General features: G+C 44.8%; 1 protein-coding gene across 1 annotated transcript in view; it reads right to left on the bottom strand.

Annotated features, from left to right (window-relative positions):
- LOC106732119 (transmembrane protein 104-like) overlaps window positions 1-24,346 on the bottom strand; it is a 148,388-nt gene that overhangs the window by 74,755 nt on the left and 49,287 nt on the right. The gene's annotated exons all lie outside the window — the stretch shown is intronic.

Raw genomic sequence — 24,346 nt, 5'->3', positions numbered from 1 at the left:
CTCCTCCAATCATCTACAATGAACATGTCTAACATTATGAAAATGGCAGCTATGACTGTAGCTGGGCAGCCTCTTTAAGACATGTAGAGGTCTGGTATTCAGCAACTAAATTGCAAACAGCTGCTCACATACACCACCCCCACCAAACACTAAGGCTGTGTCTACACTGGCACCCTTTTCCGTAAAAGGGATACTAATGAGACACTTCGGAATTGCAAATTCCGCGGGGGATTTAAATATCCCCCGCGGCATTTGCATGAACATGGCTGCCGCTTTTTTCCAGCTCGGGGCTTTGCCGGAGAAAAGCGCCAGTCTAGACGGGATCTTGAGGAAAATAAGCCCTTTTCCGGAAGATCCTTTATTCCTACTTGAAAGTAGCAGCCATGTTCATGCAAATGCCGCAGGGGATATTTAAATATCCCAAGTCCCAAAGGTTGTGGGGCTAAAAATAGCAGTGCAGACATTCTGGCTCCTCTTGGATCCTGGCAATAGGGGAAGTCTCAGAGCCCAGCTCCAGTTCAAGGACTACTAGAACAAGTCATCTGACCTGGACTCTGAGATTTGATGCCATGGTGATTTGTTTATTGTTTGTTTGTTTGTTTGTTTTTTGCAGAATAGACATACGCTAAGAGGAAGTGCAAGATGAGAGAAAAATAAGCTAAGAATATGGATCATTAAGGCCCTGATCCTGCAATGGGATACATGTGAGCAGATCTCCCATCTAAGAAGCACTCCACTGATATCAGCCTTGATGCATCACATTGCAGAACTGGGACCCAAATGATTGTCATGATTATTTAACACATGTGTATAGTGCCAGCCTACATGGCACAATTCTTCCATAACTCGATGTGCTAGAATTGTTCAGTAATATGGACAACATAAGTGGTAATTTCCATGTGGGAGGCAGGGAAAGGGGAATGGATATTATTTAATTTCTACTCTTTGTGCTTCCTCTAAACTGGAACTGTGCAAGTATTCCCACCAGTTGATTACATCCGCCTAGAAAAAGGCATCATAGCAGTGAGCCAAGCTGATAAGACTAGTTTCCACTGGCAGAGATATCAAGGGCACAGCATCTATTAAAGAACTACATTGAAAATAAGTGGAGACCTTTCAAAACCCAGTGTAATAAATAACACGTGCAGGGGTGGCCCGTCCATAGAGGTGAACTAGGCGGTCACCTAGGATGCCAAGTTAAATGGGGTGCCAAATGGTGGCACAATATCATTGAGCAGTTTGGAGGTGGGGCTCCGATTGCATGATTCGCCTAGGGTGCCAGTTGCTGGCAACTAGTCTATGGCTGCCCCTGAACACATGCTTTCCTTCTGAATGAATCTCAGTACACGGTGAAGCAAAGATGGCCCCTCAACAGATGACAAGAAGGATGGGTGGAATAGCAGGTGACTAGCTGCCATGGAGGGATGGAACAATTTCTCAGTGCAGAGTTGCACTGTAGTCAGATGTGGCTAGGTGAGGCTGTGTCACATCTCAGTGGACTAGGTTTATGGAACAATTCATGCTATATTACCAAATGAAAGTGACAGTGTTATTTCAGAGGGTTTGGAAGATGTTCTCTTAGGAGTAAATCCTGACGTCTCTTTCAGGGTCATACACTGGGCCCTGGATGTAGTGGAACAAGGATAGTTCCACTGAACTGTGAAAGAAGCAGCCTATACATGGTTTGTGCATGCCGTGTGTGTTTACCTGGAGAGGTGAAGGAAGCAATGGTACAGGAAGGATAGATTTGTTGCTGCAAATCTACTAATACCTTCCTCACTGAGCAATGGTGAAGCCTCCTGCAGACGGAGGGTGAACAGTTTTATCAAGACTCTTGTTTTCTACCCCCTGCAGCAGTAACCCATTAATCAAATGTGCCCTATTTCCTCGCCCATCTGGGATCAAGAGCAGAGAACTAGAACCAAGGGTGGAATTTTCACCTGGGCACAAAGATCCAATTGCAGAATCAGGCCCTATATATACAACTAGCAGTATTAATAGGAGTTACATCAACAAGCTCAAAGGGAAAACATCCCTCCCAAGAGTTCTCATTGGTTTCAGGTGGGGAATTAGTTCTAGCTTTGGGTTCCTGTTACTTTCATTGTTTTTTCATTGAAGCCAACTCTCAGAACCCACTGCACACACTCAGTACACATTACTCATTTGCCTCACACACCCACTCCCTCCCACTCCCTCAGAGCTGGATAACCTCAGGTATAAGAAGATATTCTACTGAAGGTCCACGGAGATAGCAAGCTGAATGAATATGAAATTCCTGTCTCTTAGGCCAATGTCAAAATCCAGTCTGACACATTAGTCATTTAACTAAGCAACAATACTATATACACAAAGAGACCAGATTTGAAAGGCAAACTGTCTGCACAAATTCAGCCTTCTTTTTGGGTTTTAAGTGAATGCACAAAAAATGCAGTAAATAATAGAAACATGTTCCATTAACATTTCTTCACATTTTTAAACAAATTCCCTTCAGTTCATGACTCTTTTGTGCTTGCCTTCCACAGACATACACAGACTGGGCTTCTGGGCTTTTACATTTTTTTGTGTAGATCAAAAAAGCTTGGATGTTTTAGTCTGGTTTCAAAGCATTTGTTCTGTTTGATTTTTCATCTATTGTGAAGCCTGGCCTTTAATTTTACTTGAAGCCTCAGTATGTATGTGAGTATCTAGACCCATAAATCTCATGGTGGATGTGTTGTACCTTTTACTTGCGAGCGCTTAATTGGTATTAGAATTAAACAAGAGCTAGCAAACAAGAAAAAACAAAGTGCCTCAGTCTCAGTCGTATTAAGGCCCTTTTTACATTGCCAAAGTACTAAGGGCATAAAGCTTAAATAAGAGTCACAGTCTGACTATAAATCTCTTCCTTTGGCAATTTAACTTATTTGATTTTGCAAATTGACATAACCCTCCAGTTTTCCATGGACTCTACCATGAAAAACAGGGCAGAAAATACCTGGATTTCTTATGAATGAAAGAAGCTGGAAAAAGTGATACTCAGGTTTTCTTTATATGTCACAAAGGAGGAAACATGCAAACCCAATTTTGTCTTTTTCAGGTCACTTAATAATCATTCACTTTACAACTTTCTGTATTCTGACTGGCTGAGGAATATTATTAGCCAGTTTTGATGGGGTCTTTCACTCAAACTCCTCCCTTTTCTAAAGAACCCTTATTCCTCAAAAAATGAGGTCTACAGGGTTCTTTCAAAACACCCCATCTAGACTGCTTTTTTTTTCCGAAAAAAACTCTTCCGAAAAAGGGATCGGAAGAAGATATGCAAATTCATGCCAAATTTGCATATCTACTTTCAGTAGCCGAGGGTAGTCTAGACGTGCCCCAAGAGACTAACAAAAAATACAGATAGTATCATGAACTTTTGTGGGCACAACCCACTTCCTCAGACAAATGGAGCAAAGGATCCACAGGTACAAATAAATAGCAGAAAAAGAGGGGAGAGGAAGAGGGAAAGAAAAAACTAAAACTATTCAATTAGAGTGTCTGTGAAAAATGAGGCTAATAGAGTGGCCTGTAAGTGCCCAATACTTAGCTTCTGATGTAATTTGAGGGTTGAATATAATGGCCCATCCAAGAAATGTCTTTGTGTAATCCCTGGCTAAATCTGTCAAATTTGCATATGAAAGCTAGTTCTGCAGTCTCTCTGTCTAGTTGGTTCCTGTAATTGCTTTGTAAGAGGATAGCCACTTTTAAATCTATTAATGAGTGCTCAGGCAAGTTAAAATGTTCCCCAACAGGTTTCTGTGTGTTATCATTTCGAATCTCTGATCTGTGTCCATTAACAGTTACATGAGGCCAATGGGATAGACCACAGAGTACTGGGGGCTGCAGTAATAATATAAAAACGGCCATACTGGGTCAAACCAAAGGTCTGTCTAGCCCAGTATCTTGTCTGCTGACAGTGGCCAATGCCAACTGCCCCAAAGGGAATGAACAGCACAGACAATCATCAAGTGATCCCACCCGTCATCCATTTCCAGCTTCTGACAAACAGATGCTATGAGCACCATTGCTGCCCATCATGGCCAATAGCCATTGATGAACCTAACCTCCTGAATTTATCTCAGGGATGTTAAATTGCAAGCAACTGACTAATCGAATAGTCAGTGCATTTTGACTGTTAAGGCTGTTGCTACACTTCAAAGGCGAAAGCGCTGCGTGGAGCCTGGAATCAGGCTCCTGGAGTCAGGCTCCTGGAGTCAGGCTCCTTGCCGTGCTTCAAAGCAGCAGTGCCACGTGGAACCTGGGATCATCTGGGAACTCTCCCACTGACCACAGGCTCCATGCGGCACTGTTGCTTTGAAATGCCGCGTGCAGCCTGGGGACACCCCAGCTGGCCCCAGGTTCCATGCGGCACTGTTGCTTTGAAGTACTTCTCCTCTTTCTCCCACTTGCTGCCTCTTTCTGATAGAGAGAGTGGGGCAGGGAGGAGCGGGGGAGGAGGGAACAACTAGTCAACTAGTCTTTCACATCCCTAATATATCTAGTTCTTTTTGAACCCTGTTAAATTCCTGGTCTTTACAACATCTTCTGGTCAGAAGTTCCACAGGTTGGCTGTGAGTTGTGTGAAGAACTACTTCTTTTTGTTTGTTTTAAACATGTTTCATTTGGTGACCCCTAGTTCTTGTATTATGGGAACAAGTAAATCACTTTTCTTTAATTACTTTCTCCACACCAGTCATGATTTTATAGAGCTCTATCATATCCCTCTTCCCCCTTAGGGTACGTCTAGACTATAGGCTTTTGTCGACAGAAGTTTTGTCGACAGATACTGTCGACAAAGCTTGTGTCGACAAAGAGCGTCTAGACTACATTCAGTTCTGTCGACAAAGCAAGCTGCTTTGTCGACATCGCAGTGTAGACACAAAGGACAGTTTAGATGCAATAATGCCTTCTGTCGACAGAACTCTGTCGACAAAAGGCGTTATTCCTCGTAAAATGAGGTTTACCAGCGTCGACAAAACTGCTGAGTTCTGTCAACGTTATGTCGACAGAACTCAGCGGTAGTGTAGACGCAGGTTATTTTTGTCGACAAAAGTCCACGAGGTGTACCGGTAGTTTGGAATAGGAAGCCTAGTCCGAACTACCTAGTTCGAGCCCCGTGTAGCCGCGCTGCATGGGGTTCGAACCAGCGGGGTTTTAAAAATGGCGGCTCCCCGCTTGTGCAAATGAAGCCTGGGAAATTCAAATCCCTACTTTCAAGTAGGAAGAAGAGATCCTCCGGAAAAGGGCTTTATTCCGGAGGATCGCGCCAGTCTAGACACTTTTTTCCGGCTTTTCCCCAAGCCGGAAAAAAAGCGGCGGACATGTTTATTTAAATCCCGCGGGGGATATTTAAATCCCCCGCGGATTTCCCTATTCTGACTTACCTGCTTTGCATGACTTTTCCGGAATTAGGGGCCAGTCTAGACATAGCCCAATAGTCATTTTAAGCTGTTATTATCTCCAGTGGGTCCCAGTAGTTTTTCCTTTGATTTGTAATTTGTCACAGTCATTCATGCCTCTCTTTCATCCAGTCTACACTTTAAATTCTTAACAGGCCTCAACATAAAGAGGAGGGAGTTTCAAAATGGACTATAGTAATTAGGCAGGCATCCCCAGTGACTTGTATGTTTTGAGAAACTTACTTACTTCAGCCCCTTTTGGAAAAAAAATCAGCCTTAACTCATATATTTGCTTTTTGTATTCTGTGTCTTCCACAGTATCCAACCTGTGGCTCACAAGTAAACATGGCTAAGGATCTGGGAAAGTTCTGACTGACTGTAATGCTGCCCAATGCTGCAGTGGTTAATGATTGTTCTAGATTTCCAGTTAATACTGATTTAAAGATAAGATTCTAGTCCCAGAGTCAGGCACAAGAGCATCAAGATTATCCAGTTTAATAGTGGGTCGTGAACCCTGGTGTGCACAGTGATGACACTCAAAATGAAAGCACAGTAAAGCTTTAACCACTTCTATTAGCACGAGTAAAGACAGAAAAGTTCCAAACCATATAAAGATACAGCAGTAATAAGAGTTAATGTTATTTCTTGTTCTTTTTCTTGCACATAGTCACAACCTCCTTAGGGATCCCATGGTAAGAGAGCAAGGTCCTGCCTTGTCCTTGGCATGCCAAGCAAGTCTGATGGCCCAGATCCAGGTCAGATCAGTTCCTTCTCATGTGGTGGCCTGGCCTATTATATGAGCTAGGGTCTGTCATGAATATTCATTCAAATGTCCAGACTCTTTTGTCCATATCTACCTTCCTTACCCTAATAATGTTGAGGTGCATTTATTCTATAGGTTAGCTTATTAATACTTTTAGGTCATTACTATATGCATCAATTTGTTGGCAACGCAAGTTCGTGGTTAACCATTTCCATATTTCTATCCTAAATATTCAAGGCTAATATCAGTTCAACATTCTGCGGCTACTTGGTGTCATTTTGAACAAATTGCCACCCTTAAGCACACTATTCCCAAGTCCCCAAAACTCAGAGGGTATGTCTACACTACCCTCCTAGTTCGAACTAGGAGGGTAATGTAGGCATACTGCACTTGCAAATGAAGCCCGGGATTTGAATTTCATGGGCTTCATTTGCATAAGCGGGGCGCCGCCATTTTTAAAACCCCGCTGGTTCGAACCCCGTGCAGCGCGGCTACACGGGGCACAAACTAGGTAGTTCGAACTAGGAAGCCTAGTTCGAACTATCTTTACTCCTCATTCCACGAACTAGGAAGCCTAGTTCGAACTACCTAGTTCGTGCCCCGTGTAGCCGCGCTGCACGGGGTTCGAACCAGCGGGGTTTTAAAAATGGCGGCGCCCCGCTTATGCAAATGAAGCCCAGGAAATTCAAATCCCGGGCTTCATTTGCAAGTGCAGTATGCCTACATTACCCTCCTAGTTCGAACTAGTGGGGTAGTATAGACATACCCAGGGTGACTATTTATCTATGCCTAAGTTCACTGGCTTCATGCTAACTGCTTCAGGAAAGGCCTTACATGATACAGGCCTGTAGGTTCCTTGCATTATTCCTACATAAAATGAAATGCTAAATCTAGCTCTATGGGCTGCAAGGGCTAGCCCCTCAGCTAGTGGAACAACATCAATAATTCCACTCCTGTAACTTCATTGACTACACTAATTTACGCTAACTGAAGATCCAAAATCTTTATTCTCCAGTTTTCAGTGAGAAAGTCATAATAACTTCAAAGCTCTGTCCTTCTCTTAAAGTTTGTCATTAACTAAAGTCTAAGATGGGTATTGGTGTGTGACATAGGTGCTGGAGCTCCAGTTTCTGGTAGTGCTGCCATACCCACTAGCTTGAAGTGTTTACCTCGTGTGCAGGGTTTACAGCTGGACTGAGTGGCTCCAGAACCTCCACTATATAAACCGTTCCAGCACCTTTGCTGTGTGATGAATCAGATTGCGCCACACTTCCACAAGCTTCAAGCCAAAGGGTATGTCTACACTACCCCGCTAGTTCGAACTAGCGGGGTAGTGTAGACATACCCAAAAGGAGCAGCCCAGAAGTGTGTTGCTTACTGGGCGCTCGCATTCAGGATGTGAACAAGAGTCTTCTGAAATTGATTAAACCTTCGGATTGCTACCCCTTCCTGCTTCTCCATGTAGGAACCAACGATACTGCCAAGAATGACCTTGAGCAGGTCACAGCAGATAGTGTACTGCTGAAAAAAAGGATCAAGGAATTTGAAGCACAAGTGGTGTTCTCATCCATCCTTCCGGTTGAAAGAAAAGGTCCAGATAGGGATCGTCAAATTGAGGAAGTAAATGCATGGTTACGCAGGTGGTGTTAGAGAGACGGCTTTGGTTTCTTCAACCATGGGACTCTGTTCCAAGCACAAGTATTGTTAGGAAGAGATGGGATGCACCTAACCAAGAGAGGAAAGAGCATCTTCGCCAGCAGGCTTGCAAACCTAATGAGGAAGGCTTTAAACTAGCTTCGTTGGGGGACAGAGACCAAAGCCCTGAGGCAAGTGAGGAAGTCAGACACCGGGAAGAATCACAAGGATGAAAGAGCAACAAAGTAGGATCCCTGATTTGGACGGAGAAGGTAGGGCAATCAACTGGCTATCTAAGGTGTTTGTACACAAATGCGAGAAGCCTGGGAAACAAACAGGAAGAATTAGAAGCCCTGGCCCAGTCGAAGAACTATGATTTGATTGGAATAATAGAGACTTGGTGGAATGACTCACATGACTGGAGCATTGTCATGGAAGGGTATAGACTGTTCAGGAAGAACAGGCAGGGGAGAAAAGGAGGAGGAGTTGCACTGTATGTAAGAGAGCACTATGATTGCTCTGAACTCCAGTATAAAGAGGAGAAAAACCTGTTGAGAGTCTATGGGTTAAGTTTACAGGTGGAAGCAACAGGGTGATATTGTGGTTGGTGTCTGCTATTGACCGCCAGATCAGGTGGATGAGGTAGATGAGGCTTTCTTTAGACAACTGAGAGAAGCTTCCAGATCACAGGCCCTGGTTCTCATCGACGACTTTACTCTCCCTGACATCAGTTGGGAGACCAATACAGCAGTACACAGACAATCCAGGAAGTTTTTGGAGAATGTTGGGGATAACTTCTTGGTACAAGTGCTGAAGGAAACGACCAGGGTCCATGAGCAGATTGACCTGCTGCTCACAAACAGGGAGGAACCAGTAAGGGAAGTAGAGGTGGGTGACAACCTGGGAAGCAGTGAACATGAGATGGTAGATTTCAGGATCCCGACCAAAGGAAGAAAAGAGAGTAGCAAAATACACACCTTAGACTTCAGAAAAGCACACTTTGATTCACTCAGAGACTGATGGGCAGGATTCCCTGGGATGATTACATAAAGGGGAAAGGAGTCCAGGAGAGCTGGCAGTATTTTAAAGAAGCCTTATTAAAGGCACAGAAAGAAACCATCCCGATTCACAGCAAGAAAAGCAAATATGGTAGGCGACCAGACTGGCTTACCAGGGACATCCTTGGTGAGCTTAAACACAAAAAGGAAGCTTACAAGAAGTGGAAACTTGGACAGATGACTAGGGAGGAGTATAAATATATTGCTTGAGAATGTAGGGGATTTATTGGGAAGGCGAAAGCGCAATTGGAATTGCAGCTAGCAAGGGATATTAAGGATAACAAGAAAGGTTTCTATGGGCATGTTAGCAGTAAGAGGGTGATCAGAGAGGCTGTGGGGCCCTTATTGGATGAGGGAGGTAACCTAGTGACAGATGATGTGGGAAAAACTGAAGTACTCAATGCTTTCTTTGCCTCTGTCTTCATGGACAAAGTCAGCTCCCAGACAAATGCACTAGGCAATGCAGTATGGGAAGGAGGTGGACAGCTCTTGGTGGGGAAAGAACAAGTTAGGAAGTATTAAGAAAAGTTAAACATACACAAATCCTTTGGCCCGGATTTAATGCATCCAAGGGTACTGAGGGAGTTGGCAAATGTCATTGCGGAGCCTTTGGTCATTACCTTTGAAAACTTCTGGAGCTCGAGAAAGATCCTGGATGATTAGAAAAAGGCAAATGTAGTGCCGATCTTTAAAAAAGGAAAGAAGGACAATCCAGGGAACTACAGACCAGTCAGCCTTACCCCAGACCCTAGAAAAATCATGGAGGGGATCCTCAAGGAATCCATTTTGAAGCACTCGGAAGAGGGGAAAGTGATCAGGAATAGTCAACATGGATTCACAAAGTGCAAGTCGTGCCTGTCCAATCTGATTAGCTTCTATGATGAGATAACTGGCTTTGTGGATATGGGAAAGTCAGTGGATGTGATATACCTTGATTTTAGCAAAGCTTTTGATACGGTCTCCCACGATATTCTTGCCAACAAGTTAAGGGAATATGGATTGGATAAATGGACTGTAAGATGGATAGAAAGCTGGCTAGACTGTTGGGCCCACTGAGTAGTGATCAACGGCTCAATGTCAGGTTGGCAGTCGGTTTCTAGTGGAATGCCCCAAAGATCTGTTCTTGGACCGGTTTTGTTCAATCTTTATTAATGACCTGGATGAGGGGATGGATTGCACTCTCAGCAAGTTTGCAGATGACACTAAGCTAGAGGGAGATGTAGATAAACTGGAGGGCAGGGAGAGGGTCCAGAGTGACCTGGACAGATTAAAAGATTGAGTCAAAAGAAATCTGATGAGGTTCAACAAGGACAAGTGTAGGGTCCTGTACTTGGGATGGAAGAATCCCAACCATTGTTACAGGCTGGGGACTGAATGGCTAAGTAGCCATTCTGCAAAAAAGGACCTGCGATTACAGTGGATGAGAAGCTGGATATGATTCAACAGTGTGCCCTTGTAGCCAAGAAGGCTAATGGCATATTAGGATGCATTAAGAGGAGCATTGCCAGCAGATCCAGAGACATGATTATTCCCCTTTATTCGGCTCTGATGAGGCCACATCTGGAATATTGTGTCCAGTTCTGGGCCTCTCCCCACTACAGAAAGGATGTGGACACACTGGAAAGGGTCCAGCGGAGGGCAACCAAAATTATTAGGGGGCTGGAGCTCATGACCTATGAGGAGAGACTGAGGGTATGTCTACACTACCCCCCTAGTTCGAACTAGGGGGGTAATGTATGCATACCGAACTTGCTAATGAAGCCCAGGATTTGAATTTCCCGGGCTTCATTAGCATAAAGCCGGCTCCGCCATTTTTAAACGCCAGCTTGTTCGAACCCCGTGCCGCGCGGCTACACGCGGCACGGGCTAGATAGTTCGAACGAGGTGTACAGATAGATCGGAACGAGGTGTACAGATAGATCGGAATGGCTACATAGTTCGAACTATCTAGCCCGTGCCGCGTGTAGCTGCGCGGCACGGGGTTCGAACAAGCCAGCTTTTAAAAATGGCAGAGCCGGCTTTATGCTAATGAAGCCCGGGAAATTCAAATCCCGGGCTTCATTAGCAAGTTCGGTATGCATACATTACCCCCCTAGTTCGAACTAGGGGGGTAGTGTAGACATACCCTGAGGGATCTGGGTTTGTTTAGTCTGCAGAAGAGAAGAGTGAGGGGAGATAAGGTAGCAGTCTTCAATTTCCTGAAGGGAGGTTCCAAAGAGGATGAAGAAAGGCTGTTCACAGTGGTAACGGGTGGCAAAACAAGAAGCAATGGTCTCAAGTTACAGTGGGAGAGGTCTAGATTGGATATTAGGAATGTGGTGAAGCACTGGAATAGGCTACCTAGGGAGGTGGTGGAATGTCAATCCCTAGAGGTTTTTAAGTCTCAGTTTGACAAAGCCCTGGCTGGGTTGATTTAGTTGGGATTGGTCCTGCCTCGGGCAGGGGGCTGGACTTGATAACCTCCTGAGGTCTCTTCCAGCTCTATGATTCTATAATTCTATTTTAACAAATAGGGAGGAACTGGTTGAGAATTTGAAAGTGGAAGGCAGCTTGGGTGAAAGTGATCATGAAATCATAGAGTTCACAATTCTAAGGAAGGGTAGAAGGGAGAACAGCAAAATAGAGACAATGGATTTCAGGAAGGTGGATTTTGGTAAGCTCAGAGAGCTGATAGGTAAGGTCCGATGGGAATCAAGACTGAGGGAAAAAACAACTGAAAAGAGTTGGCAGTTTTTCAAAGGGACATTGTTAAGGGCCCAGAAGCAAGCTATTCCACTGTGTAGGAAAGATAGAAAATATGGCAAAAGACCATTTGGATTAACCACGAGATCTTGCATGATCTAAAAGTAAAAAAGGAGTCTTATAAAAAATAAAAAGTAGGACAAATTACAAAGGATGAATATAGGCAAACAACACAGGAATGCAGAGGCAAGATTAGAAAGTCAAAGGCACAAAATGAGCTCAAACTAGCTACAGGAATAAAGGGAAAAAATAAGACTTTTTATAAATACATTGGAAGCAAGAAGACCAAGGACAGGGTAGGCCTACTGCTCAGTGAGGAGGGAGAAACAGTAACAGGAAACTTGGAAATGGCAGAGTTGCTTAATGACTTCTGTGTTTCAATCTTTACTGAGAAGTCTGATGAAGGAATGCCTAACATAGTGAATGTTAGTGGGAAGGGAGTAGGTTTAGAAGATAAAATAAAAAAAGAACATGTTAAAAATCACTTAGAAAAGTTAGATGCCTGCAAGTCACCAGGGCCTTATGAACTGCATCCTAGAATACTCAAAGAGCTGATAGAGGAGGTATTGGAGCCTCTAGCTATCATCTTCGGAAAATCATGGGAGACAGGAGAGATTCCAGAAGACTGGAAAAGGGCAAATATAGTGCCTATCTATAAAAAAGGAAATAAGAACAACCCAGGATACTACAGACCAGTCAGTTTAACTTCTGTGCCGGGAAAGATAATGGAGTAAGTAATTAAGGAAATCATCTGCAAACACTTGGAAGATAATAAGGTGATAGGGAACAGCCAGTATGGATTTGTAAAGAACAAATCATGTCAAACCAATCTGATAGCTTTCTTTGATAGGATAACGAATCTTGTGGATAAGGGAGAAGCGGTGGATGTGGTATACCTAGACCTTAGTAAGGCATTTGATAAGGTCTCACATGACATTCTTATCAATAAACTAGGCAAATTCAACTTAGATGGAGCTACTATAAGGTGGGTGCATAACTGGCTGGATAATCATACTCAGAAAGTGGTTATTAATGGTTCTTAATCCTGCTGGAAAGGTATAACAAGTGGGGTTCTGCAGAGGTCTGTTTTTAGACCAGCTCTCTTCAATATCTTCATCAACAATTTAGATATTGGCATTGAAAGTACGCTTATTAAGTTTGCAGATGATACCAAGCTGGGAGGGGTTGCAATTGCTCTGGGGGACAGGGTCATAATTCAAAATGATCTGAACAAATTGGAGAAATGGTCTGAGGTAAACAGGATGAAGTTTAATAAAGACAAATGCAAAGTACTCCACTTAGGAAGGAACAATCAGTTTCACACATACAGAATGGGAAGCAACTGTCTAGGAAGGAGTATGGCAGAAAGGAATCTAGGGGTTTAAAGGAATCTAAGCTAAATATGAGTCAACAGTGTGATGCTGTTGCAAAAAAAGTAAACATGATTCTGGGATGCATTAACAGGTGTGTTGTGAGCAAGACACGAGAAGTCATTCTTCTGCTCTACACTGCACTGGTTAGGCCTCAGTTGGAGTATTCTGTCCAGTTCTGGGCACCGCATTTCAAGAAAGATGTGGAGAAATTGGAGAGGGTCCAGAGAAGAGCAACAAGAATGATTAAAGGTCTAGAGAACATGACCTATGAAGGAAGACTGAAAGAATTGGGTTTATTTAGTTTAGAAAAGAGAAGATTGAGGGGGGACATGATAGCCGTTTTCAGGTATCTAAAAGGGTGTCACAAGGAGGAGGGAGAAAATTTGTTCTCCTTGGCCTCTGAGGATGCAATGGCCTCACACTGCAGCAAGGGAGGTTAGGTTGGACATTAGGAAAAACTTCCTGTCAGGGTGGTTAAACACTGGAGATATTTAAGAGTAGATTAGATAAATGTCTATCAGGGATGGTCTAGACAGTATTTGGTCCTGCCATGAGGGCAGGGGACTGGACTCGATGACCTCTCGAGGTCCCTTCCAGTCCTAGTATTCTATGATTCTATGACTGCTGCCCTTTTCCTCTACCCCTCAGCTTTCCCCAAAACCCCATGCTCCTCTTCTTCCCCTGAGGCTCCGCCCCCAGCCAAGCAAGAAATTGGTGCCCGGCTATGGACAGAGCCACCCAGGGACCCTCGGCTAATATGGGGAACCGTAAATCCTCCACTTCTCCTGGACAGCATGTCCCAGGGGGAAAGGCATGGGCTGGATGCTGCTGTCAGACACCTGAGCCCCTACCCAGGGTTCTTATTACAGCCCTGCTCTGCTACTGGCCATGCTGGGGCTGGGGCCTTAGGGTGAAGGAACAGTGATGGGGTGACAGAGACTGGGCATTATGGCAAGGGGACACCTCAGCTCACCCACTGAGAAGAGACTGGCACCATGGGCAGGGGCTGCACTTTGTGTCAGAGAAACTATGAGCTCCCCTACTGTGCTGCGCAGCCCCTACCTGTGCTGTTCCGTGTCTATCTGAGAAGTGCCCTTTGGGGGACAGGAGGTCAACTACCTACCCCCCCCCCAAACTGTGCCATGTTAAAAAGTGGGTGGGAATAGCCCTTCCATTTTTAAAAGTGGGGGCAAGGCCCCTTCCTCTCTGCCACCCAATTCTAGCACCCATGGAACAACCTACTTGCAAAGTTGTGATACAGTATTCCTGACTTTCAGACCACTCCATGGCATAAGTAGGCAAGCAGAAAAAGACTGAACCAGAGAAGTGCCCTGTGGTTATCCTGAAGGGTTGCACGATGTTGTGCTGAGTTGCAGCTGAGCCAGCACAAGTATCATACTCCCCCTGACTGTGAAGGAATTGGAATTCCTTGCATTCCCCATGCCAGTCCAAACAAAGCACCTGATCCTGAAAGGATCTGAGCACCCTCAATTCAAGTTGCCTACAGCATTTTGCAGGATGGAAACCAAATTCTCTGCAAGGCATAACTCAGCCAACCACAGAAATACAAAAATTATTGCTGAAGCACCACTGCCCTCTGCTGCTTAAGAGAAGAATAAGGTGACATCATAAAAAGAACACACCATACCACACTGAGAGACCTAGAATTCACTTCTCTTTTCAGACTCAGGGCTTCTTTCCTTCTCACTTCACACCCAAAGAAAGAGCCACTTTATTTTAATGCCTTTCTACACTAGAGAAATGAGCAGGTTTTGAAAATGGTTTACAAACATAGCTGCCCCCACCCAGCTGCAGACTATAATGAAAAAAGCATTTATCCTTAATAAAGAATACTTTAAAATGGTTCGTGGGGATCAAATATGAACTGTGCTTTTTACCTTGTATTCCAGACAAAGTATTATTTGGGCTGGGACAGCAAGGTCGACTCAAATGATAAAAGGGTTTAAAGAGCACACCTCTAAGTACTGCGGGCCATGGATTTTCCTCCCTAAGCACACTTTGGGCATCACAGACAACTCTGGCTGTTACTAGCACTGTAGCCATCGCCTGAATTTTTTGATGTAAAAATCACTGAGTGGAACCTAAAGTCATTACGAGGTCAGCAATGAGGCTGAAATCGATGCAGAAGTTCACTATGCTTGAATTATTGCTGACCCATATTCTAACACATGCACCATTAGTCAGTATGATCACACAAACAGAGACTTGCGAACAGGAGCAGCTAACAGGGAGTTTGGAGAGGGAGTTCTCCAGGTAAAAGAGGAGTAAATATGGGACCCTTGTGGTAAGTGGCTGTCTGTAGTGTGTGTTATTGTGTGGGGGCATTATTTGCTGTGTGGTGAGTTTGTATTTGTCTGTTTGGTTTGTTTGTTTGTTTGTTTGTTTGTTTGTTTGTTTGAAGGAGCTTCTAAAAGGTTTGAAATCTAGAAACCTCTGTTAATTGGATGAGCCTCAGTCAGGGGGAGGGGATACCAGGGCTTGATAAGCCTGTGAGTCAGCGACCAAGGAGCTTGTGAACAGGAGCAGCTAACAGGGAGTTTGGAGAGAGAGTTTAGAGGGGGAGGTTAGAGGGTGGTAGTGACTCCTGACCTTCTTTAAACCTAACTTTTATAATAATCTATATTCCAGACATTTAATAAGCCCAGTTTATACTTAAACTTATTCATAAAAAAAATGGAGAGAGAAGCCCAGCAGCAGAGTGGGGGCTATCCTGTTTATTGCGTCGGGTGTAACATGTATGATTACCTGCCCGGTGGACGGGTGGCGTATGTGTGCACCCGTTGCAAGAAGCTCCTGACCCTCGGAAACCGAGTTCGGGCTTTGGAGGCCAGGGTGGCTGAACTGGAAGAGCTAAGGGAGATAGAGAGATATGTTGATGAGACTTTCCGGTACACTGTAGTACTGTTCTACCTCCAGTCTGAGAGCCCCAGTGCTCTTAAAGAGGATGAAAGTCTCACAGGAACAGAGCATTCAATGGGAACAGAGGGAAACCATCCCGTAATTGGGACCCTCTTTCCAGAGGATGTTGCGATATCCTCTTGAACTGAGGATACCTCTGAGGGGGAGGGATGCCAGTTGTTAGGAAGACGCAGGTGTTAGCGGGTGATTCGATTGTTAGAAACATAGGGTATGTCTACACTACCCCCCAGTTCGAACTAGGGGGGTAATGTATGCATACCGAACTTGCTAATGAAGCCCAGGATTTGAATTTCCCGGGCTTCATTAGCATAAAGCCGGCTCCGCCATTTTTAAAAGCCGGCTTGTTCGAACCCCGTGCCGCGCGGCTACACGCGGCACGGGCTAGATAGTTCGAACTATGTAGCCATTCCGATCTATCTGTACACCTTGTTCTGATCAATCTGTACACCTCGTTCGAACTATCTAGCCCGTGCTGCGTGTAGCCGCGCGGCACGGGGTTCGAACAAGCCGGCTTTTAAAAATGGCGGAGCCGGCTTTATGCTAATGAAGCCCGGGAAATTCAAATCCCGGGCTTCATTAGCAAGTTCGGTATGCATACATTACCCCCCTAGTTCAAACTAGGGGGATAGTGTAGACATACCCATAGATAGTTGGGTTTGTGATGACCGGGAGAACTGTATGGTCACTTGCCTGCCTGATGTGAAGGTTGCGGATCTCTCGAGGCATCTAGATAAACTTATGTGTAGTGCTGGGGAGGAGCCGGTAGTCGTGGTACATGTAGGTACCAATGACATAGGGAAGGGTAGGAGAGATGTCCTGGAGGCCAAATGTAGGTTGCTAGGAAAGATACTGAAATCCAGGACCTCTATGGTGGCATTCTTGGAAATGCTTCCAGTTCCACGCGCAGGGCCAGGTAGGCAGGCAGAGCTTCAGAGTCTCAATGCGTGGCTGAGACGATGGTGTAGAGAAGAGAGGTTTGGATTTATTAGGAACTACGGACATTTTTGGGAGAGGGGGAGCCTGTAGAGAAAGGATGGGCTCCACCTAAACCAGGGTGGAACCAAACTGCTGGCATTAAACATTAAAAAGGCCATAGAGCAGTTTTTAAACTAAGAGATGGCAGAAAGCCGATTGGTGCGGAGATGCACGTAAATCGGATGGAGACTTCTCTTAGAGGAGAATCCATTGATAGAGATTCTCTAAGCTGTAGTCAGAAAGAGAGGAGGGGAGAGGACAAACCATGGGCCAGAGCAGACAAACAACCGCATATAAAGGAATCCAATGCATCAGAGAAGGGCAAACCAATAAGCAGTAGCAAATTTTTAAAGTGCTTCTACACAAATGCTAGGAGTCTGACTAATAAGATGGGTGAACTAGAGTACCTCCTATTCAAGGAGGAGATTGACATAATAGGCATCACTGAAACCTGGTGGAATGAGGAAAATCTGTGGGACACAATCATACCGGGATATAAAATATATCGAAAGGATAGAGCAGGCCAGCTGGGTGGTGGAGTGGCACTGTTTGTGAAAAAGAATGTAGAATCAAATGAAATAAAATTATTAAATGAATCAACATGTTCAATAGAATCACTATGGATAGTAATTCCATACTCCAATAATAAGAAATTAGCAGTAGGAATATATTACCGACCACCTGACCAGGACAGTGATACTGACATTGAAATGCTGAGGGAGATTAGAGAGGCTACCAAAATAAAGAACTCTATAATAATGGGGGATTTTAATTATCCCCATATTGACTGTATACATGTCACCTCAGGAAGAGAAGCAGAGATTAAATTTCTCAGTGGCTTAAATGACTGCTTCTTGGTGCAGCTGGTATAGGAACTCACAAGGGGAGAGGCAATTCTCGATTTAGTCCTGAGTGGAGTGCAGGATCAGGTCCAGGAGGTAACCGTTACAGGACCGCTTTGGAATAGTGACCATAATATAACAACATTTAACATTCCTGTGGTGGGAAGAACACCTCAGCAGTCCAGCACTCTGGCATTTAATTTCAAAAAGGGGAATTACGCAAAAATGAGGAGGTTAGTTAAAGAGAAATTAAAAGGCACAATGACTAGAGCCAAATCCCTGCAAGTTGCATGGAAACTTTTTAAAGACACCATAATAGAGGCCCAACTTAAATGTATACCCCAAATTTAAAAACATAGCAAGAGACCTAAAAAAGAGTCACCGTGGCTTAACCACCATGTAAAAGAAACAGTGAGGGACAAAAAGGTATCCTTTAAGAAGTGGAAGTCCAATCCTAGTGAGATAAATAGAAAGGAACATAAACACTGTCAAATCAAGTGTAAAAATGTAATAGGAAAAGCAAAAAAAGATTGAGAAACAGCTAGCCAAAAACTCAAAAAGAAATAACAAAATGTTTTTTAAGCACATTAGAAGCAAGAAGCCTGCTACAAAACCTGTGGGTCCCCTAGACGATCGAGATATAAAAGGAGCAATCAAGAATGATAAAGCCATTGCGGATACGCTAAATGATTTATTTGCTTCAGTCTTCACGGCTGAGGACGTTAGGGAGATTCCCAAATCTGCACTGTCCTTTGTGGGTGATGAATCTGAGGAGTTGTCCCGGATTGAAGTGTCATTAGAGGAGGTTTTGGAACAAATAGAAAAACTTAATGTTAACAGATCTCTGGGACCGGATGGCATTCATCCAAGGGTTCTAAAAGAACTCAAATGGGAAATTTCTGAACTATTATCTGTGGTTTGTAACCTATCCTTTAAATCAGCTTTCATACCTAATGACTGGAAGGTAGCCAACGTGACACCAATATTTAAAAAGGGCTCTCGAGGCGATCCTGGCAATTACAGACCGGTAAGTCTAACTTCAGTACCGGGCAAATTAGTCGAAACAATATTAAAGAATAAAATTGTGAGGCATGTAGAAAAATATAATTTGTTGGACAAAAGTCAACATGGCTTCTGTAAAGGGAAATCCTGTCTTACTAATCTGTTAGAGTTCTTTGAAGGGGTTAACAAACATGCAGACAAGAGGGATCCAGTAGATACAGTATACTTAGATTTTCAAAAAGCCTTTGACAAGGTCCCTCACCAAAGGCTCTTGTGTAAATTACATGGCCATGGGATAAGAGGGAAGGTCCTTTCTTGGATTGAGAACTGGTTAAAAGACAGGAAACAAAGGGTAGGAAAAAATGGTAAATTTTCAGAATGGAGAGGGGTAACTAGTGGTGTCCCCCAATGGTCAGTCCTGGGACCAATCCTTTTCAACGTATTCATAAATGATCTGGAGAAAGAGGTAAGCAGTGAGGTGGTAAAGTTTGCAGATGATACCAAACTGTTTAGGATAGTCAAGACAGAAACAGACTGCGAGGGACTCCAAAAAGATCTCACCAAACTGAGTGATTGGGCAACAGAATGGCAAATGAAATTTAATGTGCATAAGTGTAAAGTAATGCACATCGGGAAAAATAACCCCAACTATACGTACAGTATTATGGGGGCTAATTTGGCTATGACAAATCAGGAAAGATTTTGGAGTTATTGTGGATAGTTCTCTGAAAACTTCCACACAGTGTGCAGCGGCGGTCAAAAAGGCAAATAGGATGCTAGGAATTATTAAGAAAGGGATAGAAAATAAGATACAGAATATCTTACTGCCCCTGTATAAAACTATGGTACGCCTACATCTTGAATACTGTGTACAGATGTGGTCTCCTCACCTCAAAAAAGATATTTTGGCCTTGGAAAGGGTTCAGAAAAGGGCAACTAAAATGATTAGGGGTTTGGAACGGGTCCCGTATGAAGAAAGGTTAAAGCGACTGGGACTTTTCAGTTTTGAAAAGAGTAGACTGAGGGGGGATATGATAGAGGTCTATAAAATCATGAGTGGTGTGGAGAGGGCAGATAAAGAAAAGTTATTAGTTTCCATAATAGAGGAACTAGAGGACACCAAATGAAATTAATGGGTAGCAGGTTTAAAACTAATAAAATAAAGTTCTTCTTCACACAGCGTCTAGTCAACCTGTGGAACTCCTTGCTAGAGTAGTCTGTGAAGGCTAGGACTATAACAGAGTTTAAAGAGAAGCTAGATAATTTCATGGAGGTTAGGTCCATAAAAGGCTATTAGCCAGGGGATAGAAATGGTGTCTCTGGCCTCTGTTTGTCAGAGGCTGGAGAGGGACGGCAGGAGACAAATCGCTTGATCATTGTCTTCGGTCCACCCTCTTTGGGGCACCTGATGCTGGCCACTGTCGGCAGACAGACTAGTGGGCTAGATGGACCTTTGTTCTGACCCAGTACGGCCATTCTTATGTTCTTATGTTTTTATGACTTAGCCATATTTTTACTCTTCACTGGCAGCAAAAGCTGAAGGGAAGCTATAATACATTTTCTGTCATAAGATCTTTTTCAAACATTCGCACATTTCTGAAGAATATGCCTGGTGATGTCAGTCTGCTTCCTGTCTGGCAGCCATCCTGCTCTGACATAGTGCAGAAGGGTGGCAATATCATGAGCCTTCTACAATAGACTTGCAACCCTCTTTTGGGTCAGGACACCCAGTTTGAGAAATGCTTTGTACTTTTGTATATGTTCACCTTGTAGAATAAGGTAAAAGTACACAAAAGATCAGATTTCACGGCCTGTGATGCATTTGTCGCAGCTGCAAAATTGGTATGCCCTACTTATGAGACATCAGATACTATGGAAATGAGCAACAACTCCCTGAATTTTATTTATGTATCACAATATTAGGGGATTTCCACAAATCCTAACTTCCAGGAGTCATTTTATTATGTGAGAACCTCAGCTTTTATCTTTAAAAAAGTGTTTAGCTCTCACAGTTGCAGATAAATACTTAAAAATACTTGTCAACACTCATAAGACAAATAAAAGTGCCAAAATGTTTGCATTTTATATCTTGTAATTTTGTGGTGGCTTCTCTCATGATATTTGAACAGCTGGAATTGTGATGCTGTATATAAGCTAGTTACCGTAGACCAAGGATGGACAATTGGGGGGGGGGGCACTTCAAGATTTTGGAAAGTGGTCAAGGGCCACACTTTTCGGTGGAGGTTGGGTGCATGGGGTAAGGGAATGGGGTGCAGGAGATGGTGTGAGGTCTGAGGGGAAGTTTGGGTGAAGGAAGGAGCTGTGATCTGGGTCAGGGGTCAGAGTGGAGGGTCAGGAAGGCAGGGTTCCAGAGTGACCTAGACAGAGTAGAGGATTGGGCCAAAAGAAATCTCATGAAGTTCAACAAGGACAAGTGTAGAGTCTTGCACTTGGGATGGAAGAATCCCAACCATTGTTACAGGCTGGGGACTGAATGGCTAAATAGCAGTTCTGCAGAAAAGGACCTGGGGATTGCAGTGGATGAGAAGCTGGATATGAGTCAACAGTGTGCCCTTGTAGCCAAGAAGTCTAATGGCATATTAGGATGCATTAGGAAGAGCATTGCCAGCAGATCCAGAGAAATGATTATTCCCCTTTATTCTGCTCTGATGAGGCCACACTTGGAATATTATGTCCAGTTCTGGGCCCTCCACTATAGCAAAGATGTGGATGCATTGGAGAGGGTCCAGCAGAGGGCAACCAGAATGATTAGGGGGCTGGAGCACATGACCTGTGAGGCGAGACTGAGGGTATGTCTACACTACAACGTTAATTCGAACTAATTTAGTTCGAATTAGTTAATGTAAAATTAGTTAATTCGAATTAAGCTAATTCAAACTAACGGATCCAGACTAAAAAACTAGTTCGAATTAGCGTTTGGCTAATTCGAACTAGCGCGTCCACATTAAGTGGACCCTGAAGCAGGGTTAAGGATGGCCGGAAGCAGTGCCGGCAGGGCATCAGAGGAGGACTTAGAGCGTGGAGCTGCTGTCTCAGGCTAGCCGAGGGCTGTGCTTAAAGGGACCCGACCCCCACCCCAGACAGACAGTTCTCAGGGGTACCCCACTTGCAAAGCAGCCCTGGCTTGGATTGCCCGGACTACCCACACTGAGCACATCTTACCACTCGGCCATCAGCCCAGCTGCACTTGCTGCAGGCTGCCATCTGGGGAGAGCGGGCAATTGGGGGGCTGCAGGAGAGCTTCCACACCCAGAAGTCCGCAGAGCAAGCCCAGTCCTCCCCATCGGGGGCTCATGCCCCATTCCTCCCTCGCCTCCTTCCACTTACCCTTCCCTAGCCCCTCTTCTTGATGTACAAAATAAAGATAACGTGTCTTCCAAAATGGAATCTCTCTTTATTGAACAAAACTGGGGGAGACTGGGAAAAGGAGGTGGGAGAGGGGAGAGCAACTACAATGATCAGAGGTTTGGAAGAGGTCCCATATGAAGAGAGGCTAAAGAGACTGGGACTTTTCAGCTTAGAAAAGAGGAGACGGAGGGGGGACAGGATAGAGGTCTCTAAAAGCAGGAGTTGGGTGGAGAGGGTGCATACAGAAAAGTTCTTCATTAGTTCCCATAATAGAAGGACTAGAGGACACCAAAGGAAAGGAATGGGTAGCAGGCTTCAAACTAGTAACAGAAAGTTGTTCTTCACAAAGCAAAGAGTCAACCTGTGGAACTCCTTGCTGCAGGAGGCTGTGAAGGCTACAACTAGAACAGAGTTGAAAGGGAAGTGAGATCAAGTCATGGAGGTTGGGTCCATGGAGTGCTATTAGCCAGGGGGTAGGAGTGGTGTCCCTGCCCAAGGTTTGTGGAAGGCTGGAGAGGGATGGCACGAGACAAATGGCTTGGTCACTGTCTTCGGTATATCCCCTCTAGGGTCCCTAGGGTTGGCCGCTGTTGGCAGACAGGCTACCGGGCTAGATGGACCTTTGGTCTGACCCGGGGCGGCCATTGTAAGCTCAGGGCTCAGGTTCGGGGGTCTCAGTGGACCCCCTTGATTCTCTTGCACACCTGCTCCTGGGTGGCCAGGCTGGCAGCTCTCCTGCCCTAGACGGCCACTTTCCTGTGCCTAGTGCGGAGGTCATGGATGAGTTCCACGATGTCCGCACTAGCCCAGGCGGGTGCCCGCCTCTTGCGGTGCCGGGCAAGCTCCCGGGAGCCGCCAGCCTGGTCCCTGGAAGAGGCGGAGGGCTGGGGGGCATCAGGTGGCTTGAGCTGTGCCAGGTGCAGGGTCTGCTGGCTGGGTGCTGGCAGGCTTGCACCTGGCATGGGCACCGTAGCCAGCCCGTGCCCCTTTAAGAGGTCCGGGGCCGGGAGGGGGGCAGTAGAGTTTCCCTGGTGTTGGCCAGAGTGGCCACCAGGGAAACCTGGGTAGGGCTAGCCTCCCACTAGTTCGAATTAAGGGGCTACACACCCCTTAATTTGAACTAGCTTGTTCGAACTAGGCTTAATCCTCATAAAATGAGGTTTTCCTAGTTCGAACTAAGCGCTCCGCTAATTCGATTTAAATTCGAACTAGCGGAGCGCTAGTGTAGTGCCTATTAAAGTTAATTCGAACTAACATCCGTTAGTTTGAATTAACGTTGTAGTGTAGACATACCCTGAGGGATTTGGGTTTGTTTAGTCTGCAGAAGGGAAGAGTGAGGGGAGATTAGGTAGCAGCCTTCAATTTCCTGAAGGGAGGTTCCAAAGAGGATGGAGAGAGGCTGTTCACAGTAGTGACAGATGGCAGAACAAGGAGCAATGGTCTCAAGTTACAGTGAGGGAGGTCTAGGTTGGACATTAGGAAAAACTATTTCACCAGGGCTATGTCTATACTGCAGGCTTCTTTCGCAAGAGGCTCTTTCGAAAGCATCTTTCGAAAGAGCCTCTTTCGAAAGATCGCATCTAGACTGCAGGCGGATCTTTCGAAAGAGCAATCCGCTTTTTCGAAAGAAAGCACCCAGCGAGTCTGGATGCTCTCTTTTGAAGAAGCCCTATTGACATTGAAGAACGCCTTCTTTCGAAAGAGGAACTTTCGAAAGAAGGCGTTCTTCCTCGTGAAACGAGGTTTACCGCCATCGAAAGAAAAGCCGCGTTCTTTCGAAATAATTTTGAAAGAACGAGGCTTGAGTCTGGACGCAGGGGAAGTTTTTTCGGGAAAAGGGTACTTTTCCCGAAAAAAACCCTAAGTCTGGACACTGCCCAGGAGGGTAGTGAAGCACTGGAATGGGTTACCTAGGGAGGTGGTGGAATCTCCATCCCTAGAGGTTTTTAAGTCTCGGCTTGACAAAGCCCTGGCTGGGTTGATTTAGTTGGGATTGGTCCTGCCTTGGGCAGAGGGCTGAACTTGATGACATCCTGAGGTCTCTTCCAGCTCTATGATTCTATGGAAAGATGGTGTGAGAAGGACAATCAAAATGTTTTGAGGAATTAAAAATCAGTTCTGTGTATGCTCATTGGCTAATTTTTTTTTTGGGGGGGGTGAATCTAATTTAAGCTCCACCTCACTCTGCAACATGATGAATGAGTGAGGAGAATTAAAAACAGTCTTT

This window comes from Pelodiscus sinensis, chromosome 16 (genome assembly GCF_049634645.1).
Source record: "Pelodiscus sinensis isolate JC-2024 chromosome 16, ASM4963464v1, whole genome shotgun sequence".
Classification (NCBI taxonomy): Eukaryota; Metazoa; Chordata; order Testudines; family Trionychidae; genus Pelodiscus; species Pelodiscus sinensis.
Note: the sequence above shows the minus strand (reverse complement) of the source record. Positions and strands in the feature narration are given on the sequence as shown.